Here is a 14,477-nt window from a genome sequence, read left to right as displayed (position 1 = left end):
TAAAAAAATATAATTACTTTCTTGCCAATCCAATAATAAATGCAAATTTCTATTATGTCCCAACATAACTTTAATTCGTGAAATTATTATTATGTCGCAACATAAGTTTAATTTAGTATGTAGAAACTTAAGTTGATCAATACTGGTAGCACTGAATGGCAAAATTTTGATAAGGATTGCATAAACGCATAAGATTTGTTCGCGTTGCATGAAATCTCTAAAAATGTTTGCATTTAAAACGAGATAATATTTAGGCGTTGGAAAGAGAAAACCAAGATGTTAAATGCAAAAAGTGCAAACATTGCAAACATACTTATATACTACGCTTGCGATTAAATGCTGAACGATGTCAACACTCAAAATTGATGCCATCAATGCATTACTTAATTAAAGATATAATATATATTATCCATATATAATTTTCTCTCATATAGTTAACTTAAGTAGTATTAAAAAATAATACTAGTATTAAAAAATAGTGAAGTCGAAATTAATCCGAACAGAGTGCATAAGAAGTTAGGAGGACTTTAATAATAAGTCGTTTCAGGTAAGTTCTCGTGTGTCTTTTTCATATTATTATCAGGAGCTAAAACAAGCACAATGACATTACAGTGATAACAAGAACATGTAAATTTATATTAATTGATTATGTTAATTATATTATTAAGTATTGGGGATAAAGTTCATGGGAAAAAGTTCGTGGCAGTTTTTTAACTCAAAATTGTATAGTTATCGGGATTACATAAACAGATCATTTTGACTTTAATTGCTCGTAACTTCGTTAAAAATCGTCGTACTGCAATTTAAAAAACATATTTTTAAATGACATAAAAACATATTTTGAAACTTTGCTCTATCGAAAGACACATATGTGTGAAATAAATATATCTATATATTGAGTTAAAAAACGCCACGAATTTTTTCCATGCCTAATATATTATCATAAATAAATAATTTATAAATTTGATAATTTGTAGATATCAACATGGAAAATATAATAGCTGTACGTAACAAAATTCTCAGAAGAATTCAACAGATCACTGATGCTATAAGTTTTTACGAATGTACTAAAAGTATAACATATCACTTTCTATGTATATATAGTAAATTGAAAAAAACATACTTTTATTATATTACTAGATATTCATAACAAACCAAAAGTTTAAAATTTCAAAATCATGATTGGCAAAGACTAATGTTTTTTTTAAAAGTAAAACATTGTGTTTTTAATGTTTTAAATATGCTTTAAATATATTTTAAACAGTATTATAAAAAAATATACTTAAAACCTATTAGGGACTGCACACAATCAAAGAAATAAGGAGTAAAGAACAGAATAAGAATTTCAATCTATCAGAAACTATGTATTTCACAATACATGATTTTTGATAAGTTTTTTCGTCTTAGTTCTCTATTCCTTTGATTGTGCACAGCCCCTTAAAAGCATTGATAAACATTGTTTAAAATATGCTTTTTATTAACCCTGTCAATAATAAATCCAAATAATGAGTTTTTTTATCATTATTAAAAATCAATTTATCATTATTATTTTATAAATATGTATTATTTCAGTGTTTGGAATAAATTTGTAGTATTGAATTTTATGAACAGAAAAATGTCATGAAATTATTTTATTAAATAAACAGCAACACATTGTTATATATAATGAAGGATGTACTATAATTGCCATGACAAACTATTTAGATTATTCGAAAAGCACCATTTACAAAGTTATATCAATTATATGTGTCTATGTGTGCACAATATAACAAATGTCTGATGAATTGAAAACAAAAATATATTCATTCATCAAGAACATCCCAATGTTGGTACTGTTGAAAATTTCAGTAAATATTAAAAATAATCGTACAATAATAAAATTACAAATGCAATTATATTTAAAAGAGAAATATTTGTGCCTAGATGTCACGTAAAAATAACTTTAAATGCGGTAGATCCAGTTGAAACCAAGAGCAAATGGAGTCACTCCATTAAAAAAAGAACTTACCAAGCAGCAATACCAAACTCTATATAGCATATGGATGCATATTTAAAATTGTCGAGGCAAAATTTTTATTACAAAACATTTATAAATACACAAATTCTTTATATTGTGATATAAAAACACATACTTTGGTATATTTGATTTATAGGTAATTTAGCTTTTGTAATTCATGATTTCCTCGATATTCCAGATCTAATATCTTATATGTGGGATATCTATTCAAGCAGAATCTGTCATCAATTTTTCGTAAATGCAGTAGATAATTATAATCTACCATCACGAATACGATTATGGATATGAAAATTTTCTTATAGCTTTAATAATGAATACAATTTGTGATAACAATGGAGGAAGTCACATAATTAGTAAATCTGTTTTCATTTCATAAAAAAAAAAATAGAAAGATTATACATGAATATTTTTAAGGAAGTATGTGTTTAGTTACTATTGAATTACAGAAAATTTTTTAGAAAATCAAGGTTTATTTAATGTCGGAAACATATAGGTTTCGTGTAATATATATATATATATATATATTGTTCGAGAGCGAGTTAGAGCGAGAAGGCTGGCGAGAAAAAATGTGAATGATACGGCGTTTCAGCTGAATTTCGCTTCACGCAAATTATCAATTGCGAATCAAACGCGGCGGTTTTCTGGAGGCGGAGCGTCTCTTAGGCGGTTGCACTGGTAGCGAAAGTGTTGACTCGAGAACAGCGAAAAATAAGAGAGTCATTGCTTCTCGGTTTTGCCTTTTATGCTCTTTTAAGAACAAAGGCTTCCCTTTGCATTCGCCTATGAGATTTTTACAAAATTGAAAATTTTGAGGTGACCCTCTGTTTCGGGCGGCGATTGGCAATTTCGAGCGTAACGGCCTAGCGACATGCTATTGCCATGCGCGCCCGTTAAATCTGGATTCTTGATTGGGATAAACGCATATTACGCGTTTTGCGTCACGCGATCGCGCGTGCGCCGCGACCGATCCGAGTTGGTTCGCCGTTATAGCGGTTGAGATCTGCGTACGTGCGACGTGCGGCTTAGCTTATTGTTTTTCGACTTTATCGACGAGGTGATGGCCGAGTTTATGTTTTGGAAACCTCTAAAGATGCTCGGGATCCTTCTAGAAGCTTTCGATCCTCATGTCGCACGAACGCCAAATATGCAAAAACTGTACATATTGGCTGTATCTCGAACATATAATATATATATATATATATATATATACACAAAATCTATTAATAATAATGTATAATACACAAAATCTTCTATTAATAATAGTTTTATATATATATATATATATAATATTATTAATAATAGAAGATTATCATTTTAGTCTGCATGGAAATTGTGATTACAAGGCGTATTGACAAATTATAATATAATGTATGTATTTCCTACAATAATATGTGAAATTTTTGATAACAGTACAAGTTTTTCAGAGTCATTGTAAATTTTGGGAATTGATCCTTCTATTCATATTATAAATAATTGAATATTTTATTTCGTCTTTTATGCAGCATTAGATTTAAATGAAAAAACATTATGTGAAAAATATTAATTATTTTATACAAAAATTTAATATAGAGAAATACGTACTAGATCTCTAAAAATTTCTTAAGTTTTTAAATACACAGTCCTTATATAAATAAATCTTACAATTATTTAATTTAGTTTGAAATTTTTTTTTCGTGTAATGCAAATCTTTATCGAGTTTAATAAGTTGCAATAAATATTATCTAGTTTTGTATTTTTATTTTAAGAAGTAAATTATATTTTTCGTTTTTGACTAGATAAATTTCAATACACATGTAATTAACGATTATTTAATTTAAGGATATATTTGGTTTCATAAAAAAAATACATTTAGTTCCGCATACATGAAATTGTTGTAATTAGTTAACTTCAATAACTTTTAATAAAAAAATTTAAAAATAATTTAAAAAGTTTTTCAATCGTGTAATAAACATCATAATACATATGAGTTATGAGCAATAAATGTTAAAAATCAATTCATATTGTTGAATAATCCTTTATTAAAATATTACTACAAGGGCAAGTCAATAAATTCTTAGAAAATCTGTCAAGATTTTGAAGACACTCGCAGTGTCATGTTACATTACTTTTTGACAAGTAGCATCTTTCAACTGATTACTGTCAAATTTTGAGCGGAATTCATCGCGTGGTTTTATTTCTGTGGACGATTAAAGTGAACAACGTTTGTATTTTTTGCAAAATGGAAAAAAACAAGTTTCGTGCAGTGATCAAACATACATCTACATATGAAAGGTTTAACGCCGAAAAAAATCAAAGCCGAGTTGGATAATGTTCATAGCATGTTCATCTGCACTGCGACTGTATGTAATTGGGTGAATTTAAACATGGTCGTACATCCACATGTGATGCACCTCATTCAGGACGTCTAATTGAGGCTGCTACGCCAGAAACTATCGATAAAGTCCACGATATTGTTTTGATTGATTAACAAGTGAAAGTGCGCGAGCTTATTGAGGCCACAGGCATATCACATGGCACAGTGATTTCAATTTTACACGAACAATTGGACATGAAAAAACTATCGGCAAGATGGGTGCCGCGTTTGCTCATTGTGGACCATAAACGCGACCGGCTGACGATTTCAAAATAATATTTAGAGATGTTTCAACGTAATCCAGATGAATTTCTGCATCGATTCATTACTATGGACGAAACATGGATCCATTACTTCACATCCCAGATGAAGGAACAGTCAAAACAATAGACTTCACCGAGTGAATTTTAAAAGAAGTTATTTTGTGAGAAAATGGAAATTTCGCGTGAAAATTTTCGGGCAATGATTTTTTACGATTACAAATGTAATCTAACTCCGAAACAATGCATCGATCGACTTCATTTGGCTTTTGGAGATGAAATACCATCCAATAGGACTGTTTATAATTGGTTTGCCGAATTCCAGCGTGGAACGTACCTTTCTTTATGACAAATTCTGTGAAGGTCGTCCATCCACGTCTATTGTTGCCACTAATGTTGATGCTGTGCGTGAAATGATTGAGCGAGACCGGCATATGACATACCGCGAGATTCAGGCATTGACATGAAAGCAATACATATGATTTTGCATGATCACTTGAGCATACGGAAACTTCGCATTCGTTGGATCCCACCCAATTTGACCGAAACTCAAAAACAGGCTCGTGTTAAATGGAGCAAAGCAATTGAAAACATTATGAAAACATTAAGATAGTACGCGCGACAATACCGTTCAAAAGTTTAATCTTGTTGCGACGCTCGGACGGTATTTTATTCTCGTCAGAGAGAGAGAGAAAACTTTCGATTGTTCCTATCCAAGGCCGCACGCACATGCGAAAAGAAAATGAATACTGAAAGATGCAGCCAAATGCCGGTGCTGTCAGATGTTCGCTGGCCGTACCCTCTACTCCCCACCATTCTCTTCAATTGCTTCCACCAAAGAAAATCAAAACATTGCGTTCTTTTCACAGCTCTATTTTCTTAACTAAATGGTCAAAAATTATAACATTTTTTACAATATCCGCTTTATGTTCCTTCATAGCATGCTCGTTTTTTTGTAACAATCATAAGAATGATATGAATGCTATAATTAAAAATCTGACATTAACTTGAGTTGCGTATATGCTTTACATGTTGAAACTACATACTTGGATTGCAATTATCTCAGAAACTAGATGGTCAATATGTTTCTAATTGCACACAAACATAGAGAGCACTTCAACTTACTTGTATATCAAATTTTAGTACATTCGTAAGAAAATCATTTTATGTTAGTATTATCTTAATATAGAGATTTTGAAGGTATGTTTATTATCATTTTCATTCCAGCATGAATTTTTTGTAAAAAAAGTGCTAATTTTGATTGAGCTTTTGTTTCTAACTTATAGTTAATACAAAATAAGTACATATTTTTGTTATTCATATATATACACAATATCTTAGGAATATAAGGATACCAAATACATAATCAGTTATTAAAAATGTAGCAAAAACTGCAGCGAGAAAGATATGTATGCCTTATATATACATACACACTATGCAAGAAAGAGTTAAAAAGGAAGCGCTTTCTGTTTTACCTTCTATTTTACCTTTCTATTAAACGCAGTAATTTTTGTAAAAGATATTTGTATGTATCACTTTTACAGATTTAGAAATTTTCCAGAATTAAAGTACACATATTAATACTAATCTAAGTAGTTTATGAAAAACTTTTTAACTGAGATCCGTCTCACCATTTCTTAGTTTAATGATCTAGAATTGTTAAATGACAATATTTATATGATATAAAAGCTCTGTGATCTGTACCTACAATCCTTCACAAAAATTTATATGTATGCATATGTACGATATTGCTGTAATAATATATAATAATGTATCGATATTCATAAATTGTAATATCAGTCGTGTTTTATTGATAATAATGAATCCATTGGAATTCAACTATCACTCCAGCATTCCTTTAAGAGATGTGCGAACTATTCGAATACGAATAATTAGATTGATGCGAATTATTTGTATTTGAATAGTTCGTACATCTCTACTTTAGGATATGTTCGGGGAGATCTTATTAGCTCTATTTGTGTCATTTTATCTTTGTTTTACGTTTAATGAACAATAAAAATAGAATGACATAAATAATGCTAATAGCGTTTTCTTAAACACTGCCTTAATGTATTATATTTTACATATTGTAAAAAAAGAAAAACTGTTTCTTACCAACATTGTCTTATTTTCTTCAGAGTTTGCTAGCCAATTTTCTAATTAAGCTACAGACTCATCATTTACTGGAAATAATTCTACAATATCGGGTAATTTATTATTAGGTGTTGGAATTAATTCGTAGCGTATTTTTCAATGAAAGAATGTTATTTATTTCATATGAGCATTAAAAAATACATTAATGAAAGTACTTCCCATCACTTGTAAAACGCTACGAATTAATTCCAACACCTAATATATATACGTGGATATTGTAATTTCTCTATCTTATTTTTTATCGGAATATTTACAGTTTTAGAAATGTCATCCATTTTTAAACTGATAATATGTAATTCTCTCAAAACTCATTTTTTATAATAAATTCTAAAATATAAATATAAATATTAATCATTATTTTATATTGTGTGTATATATACAAATTAGCATACTCAATATATATTAGGTGTTGGAATTAATTCGTAGCGTTTTACAAGTGATGGGAAGTACTTTCATTAATGTATTTTTTAATGCTCATGTGAAATAAATAACATTCTTTCATTAAAAACGCTACGAATTAATTCCAACACCTAATAATATTTTGTTATATGAAATATCTCTTACCAGTACTATTTCCAATAATCAGAGATTTTTATTGCATTGTCGCTTTTAATGTAGACGTAGCACAAGAGATAGAAGTAATTGATGACTTATTTGTAGTATGATTATCAATTTTACTTTCTAATGTTTGTCTTAAAAAAATTTAAATAAGATATAAATATATTTCTCAGTCTATATAATTAAAATTTTCTTTCATACAAAATAATGTACATTAAATAAAGTACAAAAAATTTTCATAAAAAGTAGATTTTTTTAGGTTATTATCATGTATATATTCTTTTATATTTTCTATTACCATTATTGTTAATATTGCCCTGGCTAGTTAACATTTTCAATCATAACTGCTTCTATGCAGTAATCGAGCAATTCATAAATACGTTATTCAATAAAAATAATATTAAATTATATTAAGACTCACGAATTTTAAACAATACAAAAAGATAAATATAATAGGTTAATGAGAGTCAGCAACGATAAACGGCGCAATTATTTAGTGAACAATCAATACTCAGATATTGGATTGATGTCTTCTTTATTTTGAACGTTTCGATTTTCTTTGGAGTCCTTCTCAACAAGAATGATACAAGAATAGTTAGCTCACATGTCCATAATATCTAAGTCACTCGCAAATTGACAAAGATGCAGTGTTGTTAATCTGACATTAAAAAAAAAAATCTTATTAAAAATTTTATTAAAGTGGTATATGTGTAAACAACTCAAATGACTTATCATCACGGAACATGAAGCATTGCACTGAAGCTTTGTTGAACATATTAACACTTAAAAAGTAGAATTGTTAAAATCAAATAAATCTCACATTTTTTAGAACACACGTCCGTGTACGTCGTGTCACTAAGATATGAACTATTTTCAAAGTAAGAGGTCACACAGTAAACATTAAGGCAAATTTGCAAATATGACGAACAAAATACATGTATATAGTTGTTAAGTAAAACCGGTAAAAACCGCGATAAATTATTGTATAAGGATTAAAAACTGTCAAAATTATTAAAATTGTAAAATAAAGAATTACATAATAAAAAGAAAAAAAAAAGAAAATTTAATATAAAACATATCTCGTTAAAATTGTTTTCGTCAATCAATTCATTTTCGTCAACCAATTCGTCAACAAAAACTTCGTCAAAATAAATCAATAAACTATAAATCTAAAAAGGTTTCTAATATCAGTCAGAAGAAATTTTCCAGCATCGCTGCATAAGTATGATATAGACCTTCTGAATCTGAACGTAAATTGAGATCATTCCTTTGCATGTGTATGAATGCCATTTCCGAAATTAATCTTTTGTTAAAAATTTTTCCTTGTCTAAAATTTGGACGTTCTTCCAATTGAAGTCATGTGAAAATTCAATACGATATTGAATAATTACAGAGTGAGTCAGTATTCCAATTTATATGTCTACGATATTTAGATATTCTGCTAAAAAATTTCCTGCATGTTTGTCCCATATACATCGCAATCTTTACAACAAATCTTATGGACCACATTTTTATTATCAAATTTTGGAAGAGTGTCTTTTTGTATTTATTGTATACCATTTTAATAAGATCTGTTTTTTTTTAATGTTATTAAAATAATATTAACAATGCTGCATCTTTGTCAATTTGACTTAGACATTATGGACATGTAACTATACTTGTATCGTTCTCGTTGAGAAAGACTCCAAAGAAAATCAAAACGTTCAAAATAAAGAAGATTAATCTAATATCTAAGTATTGATTGTTCACTAAATAATTGCGCCGTTTATCGTTGCTGACTCTTATTAGCCTATATTTATCTTTTTGTATTGTTTAAAATTCGAGAGTCTTAATATAATTATTGTTTTTATTTATCTACGCTGACTATAATGCGTTAATCTACGTTATCTTTTTCTTTTTTCAAATTTATTTATCTAACTTTTGGGATTATTCTTTTAAAAGCAATAAAGCTTTAGATTAAACATCACAAGAATATCATTAGTAACAAAATTCGGATAAATTTTGTTAAAACTGTATGAGGAATAATGTCATTCCACAACATTTAAAATTTCTAATGGATGATAAACTAAAATTCTCACATTTCCGTTTAATACACAGAATGAACTATTTTAGGAGTCAATATATGTTAAGAATTTTAAAAATAGAACTTAATAATGCTTATAGATCTAATGATATCTCGTATAAACAAATTTTGAATCTCAGGAGAAGCATTCAACATGTTCTTATATCAATTTGTAATTCTTTTTTTTTTGTAAAACCAGAAAACACCTTTCAATCTCAGATGAGGGAAGAGGAAATCATTCTCTCGAGAAAAATAGAAAGGATGTAAAAAAATAAAAAAGAGATTTATAATGATATATTTCCAATCTTTTATCATGTCATTGAATAATCAGCCTTATCAGATTGGTACTAGTGCCTCGGATTTCCAAGATACTCAATGTCAGTTGTTTACCCACAGTAATTCTTGTCGTTCCAACAATCATTTTAACATAAAAATAGATCCTTGAATTTATTTAAATAACATCAAAGTCTTCATTATTTAACAGCAAATAAAGTTGATTCACAAATTTATCTGGCTTTACAATCTCTGAGAAAGTTCAATATTTATTACAATTAAGTGAAAACTTCGTGATACCTTCATTTGATAAAAAAAGAACTTTATTAGAATTTATTAAAAATATAGAAAATAATTTTAGAAAAATTAACCTAGTAATATTTTAAGTATCAGGAGTTGTATCACGCCTATGTTAAAAAATTATTTATCATCTTTTGTTCAAAATAACGTAATCAGTAAACGATTAATTCATTTAGTACACAAAACAAAACTTGCACTAATAATCCAGACATTATTTTCATTAAGGCAGACAAGAAAAATAGCTGTGGCTCTTAACAAAAATACTTACATTTCGAAAGTCAAAGAAGTACTTGATCCTAATACCTACACTAAAATCATAAAAGTCTATCAATATTATCTCACAAAAAAAGTTCATGAACTATTATCACTTTAGAAAAATAAAAATTACATTTCAAATAGTACGTACAAAAAAATATGTAGTGAAACTAACTTATGAAGGTAACTTATCTTGTGCATATGCGCTTCCAAAAGTGCATAAACCTAATTGTCCTTTTAGGATCATAATTTTTTCAATTGACAGTCTTTTATATTCATTGGCTTTATTTTTACGATATTATTTCTGAAAAATCCCCTAAACCTTTCAGTAAAATCGAAAACAGTTTTCATCTCGCACAGAATTTAAGAGACATACAGTTGGAAACTAATTATTCTTTAATTTCTCTTGATGTCGTTGTTTATCTCGTTGTTTACTAATATTTTATTAGATTTGGCGATTGAGAGTGTGGCTAATAGGTAGAATTATATTAAAAAATCAACGATTATTCCGAAAAAAGAATTTTTTATAGCACTAGAATTAGTACTTAACTCGACGTATTTTAACGAGGAGATATACAAACAGAACTTTGGGATCGCCTTTAGCTCCTATTATAGCAGATTTAGTCATGCAAGACTTAGAGACTAAAGCAATAATAATGTTAGGCTTTCAATTGCCCTTTTACTTCAGATATGTGGATGATATTATGATGGCAGTCCCGTCTGATATGATTGATTTTATTACGACAACTTTAAATTTGTTTCATCCAAGATTGTAATTCACCTTGGAAATGGGAGGTAATAGTATTAATTTCTTAGACGTAACCATTATTAATAACAATAACTGTTTAGAGTTAGATTGGTACTACAAACCAACATTCTCAGGACGGTACCTGAACTATTTATCGTCACATCTTATTTCTCATAAAAAAAGGCGTCATAATGGGTATGTTAGACAGAGCTATGTTACTCTCAGATCCAAAATTTCATTATAACAATATTAAGTTCATTATTTGTACATTACTACATAATAACTATCTGGCAAAATTTGTTTTTGACACGATCAATAGTCGTTTAAAATATTGCTTTAATAAAAAATTTTTTAGTAATAATGTCCCAAATAACGACATGGTTAGATCGTGGTTTTTGATACCATATATTAATTCTACGTCAGAAAAATTTTCGATTTGTAAAGACACCAACATAAAATGAACATTTTTCAGCGATAACAAATTAAATAAAAGTACAAAAGGACCCTCTTCTAAAATTTGATAATAAAAATGTGATCCATAAGATTTGTTGTGAAGATTGCGATGTATCGTATGTGGGACAAACATGCAGGAAACTTTCCAGCAGAATATCTGAACATCGTAGACATATATTGTAAATTGAAAACTGACACTCACTCTGTAATTACTTAACATCGTATTGAATTTTCACATGACTTGGATTGAGAGAACATACAATTTTAGACAAAGAGAAATTTTTTTAACAATTTTTTTAACAAAAGATTAATTTCGGAAATTCATACACATGCAAAGGAATGGTTTCAATTTACGTTCAGACTCAGAAGGTCTGCATCATACCTATGCAGTGATGCTTGAACATTTCTTCTGACTGATGTTAGAAACCTTTTTAGATTTATAGTTTATTAATTTATTTTGACAAAGTTTTATAGGTTGACGAAAATTAACAATTTTAACAAGATATGTTTTATATTAAATTTTCTTTTTTTTTCTTTTTATTATATGATTCTTTATTTTACAATTTTAATAATTTTGACAATTTTTAATTCTTATACAATAATTTATTGCGGTTTTTATCGGTTTTACTTAACAACATATATACATGTGTTTTGTTCGTCATATTTTCAAATTTGCCTTAATGTTTACTGTGCGACCTTTTAGAGAACAGTTCATATCTGAGTGACACATCGTCGTACACGGACGAATGTTCTAAAAAATGTGAGATTTATATTTGATTTTAACAATTCTACTTTTTAAGTTTTAATATGTTCAACAAAGCTTCAATACAATGCTTCATGTTCTGTGATGGAAGTCATTTGAGTTGTTTACGCATATACCACTTTAATAAGATTTTTAATAAGATTTTTTTTTAAATGTCAGATTGATAATGCAGCATTTTTGTCAATTTGCGATTTGACTTAGATATTATGGACAAGTGAGCTAATTATACTTGTATCATTCTTGCTAAGGAGGACTCCAAAGAAAGTCGAAACGTTCAAAATAAAGAAGACATCAATCCAATATCTGAATATTGATTATTCATTAAATAATTGCGTCGTTTATCGTTGCTGATTCTCATTAATCTATTATATTTATCTTTTTATACGTTATTTAATATTAGGAGGCACATATATTGTTTCGAGTGTTAATAAATATTAACAGTATTATATTGAGTTAGTTACATCTCTTAAGTTCATGTGAGTTTTAAGATATGACATTACTTTCCTTTAAACAATTGCGCAATGGTTAAAAGAACAGAAATATCACACTCTCTACTCAAACTTATATATATTTTATTTTTTTAAATTGACAATTATACCATTCGATAGAGCAAAGTTTCAGGTTTAAGTATTTCTTTTTTAATTGTATATACGTACGATAATTTTTAACGCAATTAAAATCAGAATGCTCTTTTACTTCGCTCACGAGTAATACAAAAAATCGTAGAAAAACAAAAAATCGTAGAAACACTTTTTAAAAATTTATTTTTAGAAAAAACTTTAAGCTTTCACGATAAATAATCAAAAATTTTGCAACGAATATATAATTTCAAGCTAAATTATACGATGTTACTTTCCGGCCTATAAGACTAACCAGTAGAACTTTCTTTTAAATGTAATATAATGTTTTTCAATTCACTTTTTGTAATATATTCTATAAATACGTGCCATTAATTTTTGCAAATAATATCTGGAAATGTGATACTACATGATTACTGTATAGTTTACTTACTACTCTTTAATTGAGTTTTTCCAATATCAGAATATATTGTATCATCTAATGAAGATATTTCTATTTCAGTAGACGATTCGTATTGACTTTGAACCTTTTTATGGTTTTTTTCTTTTTTTATTTTTACACTTCTGTTTTATGTTTTCGTTGTTGGAAGAAAGATTATTCGTATTTTTTGCTTTATTTGCTTTCTTTTGTGCTACTTTATAATCATCTATAAAAATATAAATCATAAATAAGTAATTTATAATATAATTAATATTACATTACGTTATATCATATAATTTAATATAACATAATATAATATAATATAAATATAATATAATATAATATAATATAATATAAATATAATATAATATAAATATAATATATATATAATATATATAATATATATAATATATTAGGTGTTGGAATTAATTCGTAGCGTTTTTTAATGAAAGAATGTTATTTATTTCACATGAGCATTAAAAAATACATTAATGAAAGTACTTCCCATCACTTGTAAAACGCTACGAATTAATTCCAACACCTAATAATTATTAAACAAATTCTACTCTATTTGAAAACCTAACTGAATTTCAAACAAGATTTATTTATATTATTGTATAATGCAAGTATGAATATATTATATGGATACGTAAATATGATTAGTACATTATCGTATTATAGATATTTTATTGAAACAATTTGATGTGCAAAGATTATATCATAACTTTTTTGTATGCGTAGAAGAATACTTTACCATAAAAGCCTAAAATAGTAGCTTTATATAATATCTAATTTGCTTGAGAATATTGCTTATTATAATATAATATAATATTAATAAAATCTATTATGATATTCTTTGCAGTATTTTCGGATGGCCAATAACATTGTGATTTGTCCTTAATGTACCGCGTGTTTGGTACAGCTTCTACTGTATTTTCAGCATCAAATTTTACCACGAGCCAACTCATCTTCAATATTTTATCGTAAACAAATTATATTTAAATTATGCATAAATATACATTCAGTTGTGTTGAAATATATAGGGTTGATGCTAAGTAAACTAAAATATTGTAAGAGGTAATTCGTCACATAAATTTAATACTAGAACTTTATATGACTATTTGTCCAAAACAGCTTAATTTCAAAGATACAAGATGTCAAAGTTGAAAAAAATTGTTATATGACAAATCGTTATATGAAGTTCTAATTTTAAATTTATATAACGAATGATCCATAACAATCTTTTAACGTACTTTATATCCATCATGTATACACATTTTAA

General features: G+C 27.6%; 1 pseudogene; it reads right to left on the bottom strand.

The window, feature by feature from the left end:
* Positions 1-4,218: 4,218 nt before the first annotated feature.
* On the bottom strand, positions 4,219-14,163 carry LOC147908037 (uncharacterized; annotated as a pseudogene).
* Positions 14,164-14,477: the final 314 nt, after the last annotated feature.

The sequence above is a fragment of the Acromyrmex echinatior genome, chromosome 11 (genome assembly GCF_024713525.1).
Source record: "Acromyrmex echinatior isolate Ae372 chromosome 11, ASM2471352v2, whole genome shotgun sequence".
Taxonomy (NCBI): domain Eukaryota; kingdom Metazoa; phylum Arthropoda; class Insecta; order Hymenoptera; family Formicidae; genus Acromyrmex; species Acromyrmex echinatior.
This window is presented reverse-complemented; position numbering and strand designations above follow the sequence as displayed.